The sequence below is a fragment of the Adiantum capillus-veneris genome, chromosome 2, assembly GCF_014529385.1.
Source record: "Adiantum capillus-veneris isolate H3 chromosome 2, ASM1452938v2, whole genome shotgun sequence".
NCBI classification, from domain to species: domain Eukaryota; kingdom Viridiplantae; phylum Streptophyta; class Polypodiopsida; order Polypodiales; family Pteridaceae; genus Adiantum; species Adiantum capillus-veneris.
Window position 1 is genome coordinate 180,289,584 of NC_140932.1, and position 11,176 is coordinate 180,300,759.

Here is an 11,176-nt window from a genome sequence, read left to right on the forward strand (position 1 = left end):
TATACGCGGAAAGTGGTTATTGGAGGCCCAAAATTGATGAACCTTTAGAGTTGTTTTTTGCTCATTACTACTCAAAGCACCGGACTCACGGAAGTTCAAAAGCAGACGCTCAACATAGAAAACAAATCTATTGCTCTTGAAAATGAGATCATTGTCAAAGGCATCAATAGATCTTTTACAGTTGTTGATGACGAGCTTGAGTATACCATCTCTATGGCAAGAAGACATAATTGATGATCGAAGCAGCTTACAACACACACACACACACACACACACACACACACACACACACACACACACACACACAGAAGGTAATATTGATCAAAGGACATAGAACATATATAAACTTACATTTGTGTGTTTTGTGTATGGCAGGGAGGAAATATATTCACAACACTACAAGATCCAATTGCACAAGCGCGACTCCAGCTCATCAACACTGCAAGGTTATCTATCTGCATCCAATTTTCCACACGCATGTGTTTGCTTGGCGCAACACATAAATGCTACGGGGCAGGGCACGGATTCTGTTTCTTATAATTTTTTGGAGAGACCACAGTGCCAACTCCCCACCATACTTTTGTATGGCACCTTTGCATGACGTGTATTGTATACTTTGCAATTTCAGACTATGACGTTTCATTGCAAGACGATATGTTTAACTATTCACATTGCTTATTTGTAGCTCGACTAAAAAATCGGTCTATAGATTGGACAATCGAAAAGCAGCAATACAACATTGCAGGTTAGTAAAGCACCTCATCTATTATTGTTGCTCATTCATGCTTTATGTATTCGCTTGTTTTAAAATTTTTTGCATTACTTTCTTTGCTTTGGTTTATTTAAATCTCGTTTTCAAGCCTATATACTTGATGTCGATCAACATCTGCACATGTTAGTTACACATGCAACTCTTTACGTGCGGGTGCTAGCCAATGCATGTGATGTATTACAGTAGTGAATGCATGTGGTGTATCACAGTAGTGAATTTACCTTGTGCATCTTTACTTTAGCTCTAAATAATTGATACCGTACTAGGTGTCAAAATAATTGATGTCATACTATATATGTTCTCGTTTCTTTCGTACTAGGTGTCAACATGAAGTTCTCAAGACCTAGAAGATTATAGTCCAAGTATCAATAAGCTAGGAAGAAAACTGCAACCAAATTGAAACTAGCTTATCGTCCACATTCTAGGTCATGGTTTAACATTACTGCATTGTATAAAGATTGGAGCATGCAAATTAATATCTTTGCTCACAATTTAGAAATATGTCCCTCATGCACGGTGGCATACCTCACATATATAGCTATAAACGAGGTTGCCATACAAATGAAATAAACACTCCTACTGCCCTCACTTTTGCATTATTGTTGGACGCTTTTCCATCGGAGTGAGAACAACAAGACTTAGTAGCATAATCCATTACCAGTTCAAGATACCAACCATGAATCAACAATAACCCCTCTCTATTCATGACACCGGCTAGAGGGCTTGCCTTACTCCGTCGACTTCAGCGGCGACATCATCATGGATGATGACGGCAAGAAGGTGATCGCGCGCATGCGTGGTCTTTTCTCTCAGCTGTTTAGACACTACATACTAAACAAATGGAGTGATGTACCAAGTGATAAAACACAGAGTCATCAGCATACTTCATGATGAGTTTCTCGTTCCAACACGGGATCAACGCTTCAATGAAGACTTGATGAAGATTCGAATGCGCGAATACTGCAAACACAAGGGTTCCGAAGTGCAAAAAGCAATCAAGCATGGGTGGAACAGGCCAGATTGGCTGGACAAAGAAGATTGGAAGAATGCGAAGAAAGCAGCGCGCGAGAATCCCAACAAGTGGAAGCAACAAAAGGATGCAGCGAGAGCGCGAGTAGAGGCAGGGAGCTCGCACCACTTGGGGAGCGGTGGATGGGCATCATTTGAGGCCGATTTTGTAAGTGTTTTCGCATTGCTCTTTATGTTCGATAGTTTAGGGTTTATGAGTTTTTTAATTCTAACATAATGAAATCTTTGTATGTTTTGACAGTGGTCGATGACAGGACGTGATCCCACACCGTACGAGCGCGAGTACGCAGGCAGGAAGGGCTTAAACACCCTGATGGACATTCTCAGTTCTCGCGGCGGCATGGTTAGTATTAGGGTTTACTCTTTTCTATTTTTTGTATTGTTTTATAAATGTCGTTATATGTTTATACTTACTGAAAGCTGTCTTATTGTCTTTTTTTGCAGAATCCGACAGATACGCCGCTTGGACGCGATGAGACGTCTGACTAGACGACGTCAATTTAGCCGTAGCTAGATATCATTAGTTTAAGGTTTCTCATAGCTTATGTATCATGAGACGGATTTTATAGGTCTTTTTGAACCATGTATATTATTACATTTGTCACCGCAGTTCATTTTGCCAATCAATTCTTTATGCCTATGATGTTGTACAATTGTCATTATTACATTTGCCAATCAATTCATTTTGCCTATGATGTGTACAATTGTCAATTTTACGCTTGTCAATTTTGCAAACAATGCGTCTTGTGGGTGACTATTTTGGGTCTATTATCTACCCTTGCACTTTTTTTAAAAAAGTGAATCCAGTGCAATATGGTTGATGGGTGGCAGGGCATTCAATGCCCTATCACCAAAAAAATATTCTCTCGGGCGTCGCTATAACCGTCGTTATTTATGGCTCTGGAGCGTCGCTATAAGCGTCGCTATAGACTTCTGTGTAAACGTCGCTATAACCGTCGCTATGAGTGTCTCTATATAGCGACGCTTATAGAGACGCATATAGGGACGCCTATAGCGACGCATATAGCGACGCTCTCGTAGCGACGCATATAGCGACGCTCTCGTAGCGACGCTATAGCGACGCCGGGGGTTATAAAAACCCAATGTATTTCCGTCGCTAACAGCGTCACAAGAGCACACAACCTCTTGTAGTGTGTGCAGTAGCTATCGGATCAAGTTCAGATGGCTGTAGATGACAAACATCAGTTTGGTATTGTAGCCAACACAAACCCTCATTTTCCCTTGAAGGAAAGCTGCTCCAGGGCGGGCAGTGATAATCTATCCATATCTTCTTAAAGCTCTTTTGTGCAACAGGCGATTGAGATAGAAACAACAATTTAGCAATGACTTAACATTCCATAGCGCAAGGCATACTGCTGTTAATATATTGACATCTGAGTGCAAAACCAATTTCAACGTCAAGAATTGTACAGAGTTTATCTACTCTCGAACACATTTTGCAACCTCAAGATTCAGAAATTATTTTATTTAGTTACACACTCAATATATCATATATGTTGGGTGCCAAGCGTCCTCTTCTGCAAATAAATTCCTCATGATGTTGCATCTTATCTCGGTTTTCTTGTGGAGATGAGTGAGCTTTCTTTGCATCTCTTATTGGTTTAGCATATAAGATCCATTACATCGGCAAAAATTCAAGGGGGGTTGTCTAGACAGAGGGGCTGGTTGGAGTGTTGTGGATTGGAGGCCACCAGGGCTTGAGAAGGAGAGTTGGCCGCATGGGGTGATGGCAACAACACTAAACATATGGAATCTGGTTGTATGCAAAAAAGGGCTAGTTTTCTTGCAGGCTTCATGCAGCCACCTCAATTGCATCGTTAACAGAACTACTAGCTAGTACCACTGCCGTAAGCATTTACTTTTGCATCTTTTGGAGGGATCGCACCTTAAGAGACTTCAAGTTGCATGTTTTGACTAGAGATATTAGCTTCTAATGGATGGCTGTTGCGTCCCCTATACGTGGAAAGTGGTTATTGGAGGCCCAAAATTGATGAACCTTTAGAGTTGTTTTTTGCTCATTACTACTCAAAGCACCGGACTCACGGAAGTTCAAAAGCAGACGCTCAACATAGAAAACAAATCTATTGCTCTTGAAAATGAGATCATTGTCAAAGGCATCAATAGATCTTTTACAGTTGTTGATGACGAGCTTGAGTATACCATCTCTATGGCAAGAAGATATAATTGCTGATCGAAGCAGCTTACAACACACACACACACACACACACAGAAGGTAATATTGATCAAAGGACAAGCGCGACTCCAGCTCATCAACACTGCAAGGTTCTCTATCTGCATCCAATTTTCCACACGCATGTGTTTGCTTGGCGCAACACATAAATGCTACGGGGCAGGGCACGGATTCTGTTTCTTATAATTTTTTGGAGAGACCACAGTGCCAACTCCCCACCATATTTTTGTATGGCACCTTTGCATGACGTGCATTGTATACTTTGCAATTTCAGACTATGACGTTTCATTGCAAGATGATATGTTTAACTATTCACATTGCTTATTTGTAGCTCGAATAAAAAATCGGTCTATAGATTGGACAATCGAAAAGCAGCAATACAACATTGCAGGTTAGTAAAGCACCTCATCTATTATTGTTGCTCATTCATGCTTTATCTATTCGCTTGTTTTAGAATTTTTTGCATTACTTTCTTTGCTTTGGTTTATTTAAATCTCGTTTTCAAGCCTATATACTTGATGTCGATCAACATCTGCAAATGTTAGTTACACATGCAACTCTTTACATGCGGGTGCTAGCCAATGCATGTGATGTATTACAGTAGTGAATGCATGTGGTGTATCACAGTAGTGAATTTACCTTGTGCATCTTTACTTTAGCTCTAAATAATTGATACTTGGTGTCAACATGAAGTTCTCAAGACCTAGAAGATTATAGTCCAAGTATCAATAAGCTAGGAAGAAAACTGCAACCAAATTGAAACTAGCTTATCGTCCATATTCTAGGTCATGGTTTAACATTACTGCATTGTATAAAGATTGGAGCATGCAAATTAATATCTTTGCTCACAATTTAGAAATATGTCCCTCATGCACGGTGGCATACCTCACATATATAGCTATAAACGAGGTTGCCATACAAATGAAATAAACACTCCTACTGCCCTCACTTTTGCATTATTGTTGGACGCTTTTCCATCGGAGTGAGAACAACAAGACTTAGCAGCATAATCCATTACCAGTTCAAGATACCAACCATGAATCAACAATAACCCCTCTCTATTCATGACACCAATGAGTGATACTTGGATAGGAAAGAGGCAGATATTATAATTATAGAGAGCTATCCATGTTAACTCAATTGTAACCATCCCTATAATCTTGAATAGTTGATGCACTTAACTTTGTCTCGTCCCATAAACATTATATAATTTTTCAAATGTATATATGCCTTTCGTGCAGTGCCGGCATTGCCAAATTAGTCATGCTTTTGTTTCCTCTAGTATGCAATGTTAAATGTCAATTTTCATAGGTCCTATTGTATTCTATAGATGTTATATAGCAAGGCCCACCAAGCAAGACTAGTTCTGTGCCTTGATCCACTCTCCGTAACATCATCATCCTCAACCATTAGCTAGGACGTTGAGTCTTCGGTGTGTGTATTCTTGTGCGTGTGTATTTATTTGTGTGCGTTAAGAACGTTGAGACTTTTGCGTGCGTATTATTTATATGCGTTTGCTGAACGTTTGAGTACATGTCTATTTGTGGGTTTGTTGAACGTTGAGTCTTTGGCATGTGTGTTTGTGTGCGTTTCCTGATTTTAATTGAGTTCCTAAAAAAAAAAAGCAAGGGACCAAAATACTCCTCTAATTTGAGGAAATTCCTGAAATACCCCTTAATTTCAAAAATTCCCAAAATACCCCAAATATTTTATCACAAAATGCCCCTCAAATTTTCCAAAATTCTCAAAATATCTCCGGTTGTGAGATTAAATTTTTCCAAAGATGCAAAAAATTGTATCTTTCATAAGAAGACTGGTTGTCTATCAATACAAGATACTAAAACTAGGTTGATTGGTGATTGTGAGATGAGTTTATATAAACTCTCTATGAAGTGTTTTGACATATTTTGGGCTCTGTTTGAGTTAGTTATGCGGGCTTTCGAGATGAATTGATTCAATACTTTGAGATATAATTGTCCTTTTTCATGAGGTAATTTTTGACAAACTACATGCTAAGCACTCAAGAAGGGATGTAGATTTTTAGAAAAGAATAAAGAACTAAAAATCTTGAATAATCCAACCAAAATAGATACAATGGTATTTTGGATTTTTTAAAATTTGCGGGGTATTTTGGGAATTTCCACAAATTAGAGGGGTAGTTTGGTAAATTTTCCAAAAAACTAACTAGTTTAAGCCTCTATCTTTTACTTAAAGAGAGAGAAACAGCATGCACATACGAAAAGCTAATAAAACGTTTATCTTTTACTTAAGAGAAAGCGCACATTTTGAAATTTGTTGATTTCCAAGCAAAAAAGCTAACTAAGCGTACATCTATACTATATATGAAGCAACTTAAATTTTTCAAAGAAGGAGAAACCCTCCATGTGTCACTCACTAGTTCACTTATAAGAAAACCTCTCTAAAATGCAAAAGATAGAGTAAGGCTATGGTCACGCGAAGCGTAGTTTCCAATAAGTTGAGCCGGCAAGGTCTGACACGAGGCAGCTTTTTGCAGCATCCACCGGCATAGTAGGCTAACTATGCCTAAAAAGGCATAGTCACACAACTATGCCCACCCACTGCCGGTCAGTGCCATCTTTCTCTCTCCTGCTTGCGCTTTGATGTTCCTCTCTCTACCTCTGCAGACGGTCCTCGCGATGAGGTCCTGCCAGAGGATGTCAGGTCTTAGTTCTAACTAAGCCTCGCGTGACCATGTCCTAAGATTGTAAGAAATAACAAGCAACTTTTCAGCTTTTGTCAAAATGTAAAATCAAAAGAATTTATTTTTCTTAGTTAGTAGAATGGGTCCTAGCCTCTGTCGCGGCGGCGGCTCTCATCATGCTCCATGCAGGATGACTTCTCCAATCATCTCACCACATCAAAGCTCTGGCGCGAGACCCCGCAATATTTGTGCTATCGGCACACTCCCACATCATGCACTTGTGCAAAATAACTGCCCGATACTGCATGGCGATGGTCTCACTGACTTCGACCCGAGCTCATTCGCCCCCACAACCCCCTAGTCGCAGCGCTGCTCAACAGTATAGACCACCATAGCCCGCTGCTCCGGAATGCAGAGAAGCTTGAAGCTACAAGGCTCTTGCACCATGATTTCGGCTTCTTCTCTCAGCAATCAGCTCACCCTCGGCATGCAAGTGGACCTGCGGATTCTTTTGAGGGCCCTCCCGCTCCAGCCTCCCATGGACATACCCCTGGCACTCAACAAGGAGGAGGCAGCAAGACTCCTGCAGGAGGTGATCAATCGCATGGAACCGGTAAGCCCTATGTCTTACTACCTGTTGTTCAGGTTAGGAAAACCCAAAGTGATTTGGAGAACAGGGCCCTGATAGAGCTTCTCGCCGGCGCTCGCCCACCTGTAGACGTGCTACGTGGGTGGATTTGAAACCAAAGGGGGGCATAGGGACTGAAGTGGAGACCATACAGGCTTTATCCAGAAACCAATACATCTTCGTGTTTAAGACAGTGGATATGGCATTTCGAGTGTTAAGCACTCGGCAATGTTTATTGCGAGCGACCCCCCTCTGCTTGTTCAAATGGAACAAGGACTACAAAGCGGAAAGAGACTCACTTAATCACTTCCCTGTCTGGGTAGAGTTCCCAAACCTCCCCCTTCACTATCACAACCACCTCAGAGTCATAGGAGCTTAGTTAGGCAAAGCCTAGGAGGCAGACCTAGAGGAGACTACATCCCTGCATGGCACCCACAGGCCCTCATTGAGATGGATATCTCAATCGACCTTCCTCAATCAATGCTTATTGCATTGGACGACGGAGAGTGCTTTGAGCAACCCTTAAGCTACAAGGAATGCGTGTTTCCACTGCGAAGCAAAAGGACACTTGGTTAGGGAATGTCCAAAGAAAAACCCTAAAGCAGACCAAGCCCCTACAAACGCTAATCATAATAGAAACAGTCCTCCTGCATCCTCGGATGCCGCCCCACCCCCTCGAACCCAACTCAGAGGAAGAAGAAGATGCTGACGCTAGATTGGAAAGACAAGTAAATCAGGCGGACCAAGGGGTGGACCCAAGCCATAACAGGGAAACTACAAGCAATGACCCTAACAAAGAAAACGTAGCTCCTATCGAGAAGGTCAACGCTGAGGTAGGGCCAGCCCCAATGGAAGTGCAGAAGGACAATAAGAGGGGGCACAACTCAATGTTGCAACCCTCTCCTTGAGCCCAGACTAAGAACCACAAGGATAAACGCATTCCTCGATGAAAGTAGTCTCTTGGAATATCAAGGGTCTTTTAGACCCTCTCAAAGCAAAGAAAGTAAGAGCATGGCTCAAGAATTTTCATGTTGACGTCATTGGGCTGCAAGAAGCTGGAGATGAGCTCTCCCAAAGGCTGAATGTTATCTCTAAAGAACACATTTGGTTCTGCTCCTCACATGAAAAAGGATCAGGGGACACTGCTATTGGCATACCTCTAACATGGAAAGTGAACACAGCCAAATCAAGCAAAGGAACCTATTGTATGATTAGTAAAGTGATCAGTATCCTCTAGTGATAAACTTGGATGACAAATGCAAGAAAATAATGAACCACTGGTTTCACACGGACTCCTCCCTGTTTCAATTGGAAGAAATACAGACCAGCATAAAGGCAATTTGGGTACAGGCTTTTTCAAAGGGTCTCACTCCATCCAAGACATGGGTAGTGGCTATAGCAAATACTCATAAAAACCTGATAATGTTCAGAAAAAAAGTCACAGAAATAAGGAGAAAGCACAAGGACCAAATTTATAGTGAACTAACTGAGATGAGTGTAGCAAAAGCCTTAACATAGATACTCAGGACAAGATTGCCACCCTAAGGCACCAACTTCGGGTGGAGGAGGACCTCACCCTCAAACATGCTGCAGTCTTCTTCAAGGACTGGTGGGCAGGCAAAGTAGACAAACCCACCAAAGAAATGTTTCAAAACCTTAGAAAAAAGCATAGTAGAGAGGCTATCGCTTTTTTAGTGGGACCTAAGGGCAAGGCCAGTAATGAATGTGAAAATCTGGATATTGTGAAGGAGCACTTCTCCTTGCTTTTTAGCCCTAAGGAACTTCCAAATGAGGAGGTTAACTCAGCCCGAGAGCAAATCAGACAATGCAGGAACAGAGTGATCCCCTCACACCTAGCAATCCAGCTAGACTCAGGAATCACAGTTTGGGAAATTAAAAAAGCAATTGATTCCTTAAAGCCTAAGAAGACTCCTAGCCTTGATGGACTCCCGGCAGAATTTTACCAGACCTTCAAGGAAGTGCTTGCTCCTAGCCTCCTAAAAGTTGGGAGGAATCAGTCAAGCATGGAGCCCTACCAGTTCAGCTCAATAATGGAGTCATTAAACTTCTACATAAGAAGGGGCTCAAAGAGAACATTTAAAACTGGAGACCACTCACCATGCTAAATTCAGTCTACAAAATCTTTGCCAAAGCCATAGCTCTTAGAATATCCCCCGCCCTTGTTGAGTGGATGTGCACAAAACAGAAAGGTTTCATTAAAGGAAGGAGAATCATGGAAGCAGTCATTGCATTGTGGGAGGGAATAGAACACGCAAAAGACACATGTCAGGACTTCATCTTTGTCAAAGTCGACTTCGACAAAGCCTATGAAAGACTCAAATGGACATTCATACTCGACTATCTAGCCATGATGGGCTTTGAACGAAGTATAATTAGATTTGTTATGACTCTTCTAGGGAGTTCATAGGCAAGAGTAGCAGTCAACAATGGCATCTCATAGCCATTCCCTCTCGATCGCTTGATTAGGCAAGGATGCCCCCTTTACCCCCTACTCTTTGCCACTGTTGCAGACTCTCTCAACTGGCTGGTTAAAGTCAGTATGCAGGAAGGGGTTCTCAAAGGTATAATGTTACCAAATGGCAGACATCAATGCCTTTCTCAATTTGCTGACGAGACCAATGGCCTTCTCAACAATGATGAACAGACACTTCAAAGCTTCTGGAGATGTCTGAAGACATTTTGCACAGCTTCATGATCTCAAATCAACCATGCCAAGACTGGAATCAGGGCCTCCCTCTCTCCACTCCCTAGATGGATTACAGAGCAAGGTTGCACAATCGTACAAGACTGGGTCATCTTCAGACTATTAGGTATTCCTTTTGGATTTAGGATTTCCATGGCCCAAAGGTGGCAATGGGTACTGGAATGCTTCTCCTCCAAATTAAATCAATGGAATGGTTTCCAGGCCAATATTGCAGGAAGAGCATTGGCCATCAAGCATTTTATCTCATGCTACATGTTGTTTTTTCTCTCCTTCTAGAGACCCCCGGACTCTCACCTAAAGGAATTAACCAGAGCATGTAGAAACTTCCTTTGGTCAGGGGACCCAATGAGAAAAGGCCTATCCAAGGTGAATTGGGAAGTTTGTTGCCTCCCCAAGACTCAAGGGGGACTTGGACTCCCCAACTTCAGTAAGTGGCCTGAAAAACCTGCAGTCAAACTCATCCTCAGAACCTTAGACAATCCTGAAGACGAATGGGCCTCATTGCTATTCAGAAGTATCAACAAGTTCACAAGTCGATACTGAGCTCACAAGTCGATACAACCTGCAACCCTAGGAATTATCACTAATCGAAAGACGGAAGGCCCTCTTCCCAAAGGAACTAGAATGGACCCTCTCAAGTGAACTTGACCCCTCCTCCACGGCGTTTTATTGGTCAAATGGAAGTGCACTGCTTAACCCTCCCACTCTTGCCCCAAAACTACCTGAACCTCTACACATTTCACTCAATAGGAAATGGAAAGTTTCACTAGACCGACGGAAATGGGCATTCAAATTCCAAGCTATATGGAATAGGGGTATCCCAACTACAGATTCCATTCTACTCTGGCTAATTATGCACAAAGAAGTTTGGATTGGCCATAGAATGAGGATGGCAAGCTTAGGAAATGGGATATGCTTGAGGTGCAACAGGGTCGAGGAGGATATCCCTCACCTTTTCATTAACTGTCCTAAAAGCATAGAGATTTTGTCTTCTCTGAATGATGGACTAGGATGCACGCTAAGTTGGAAGCAACTTCTTTTAGGGGATTCAGTGTCTTTATTGTCAGTTTTTTGGAATAGGATAAGAGGTAAGTTCTTCTGGATCATTTGGTCTAACCGAAATGACAGGTTGTTTAACAGGGCTTACC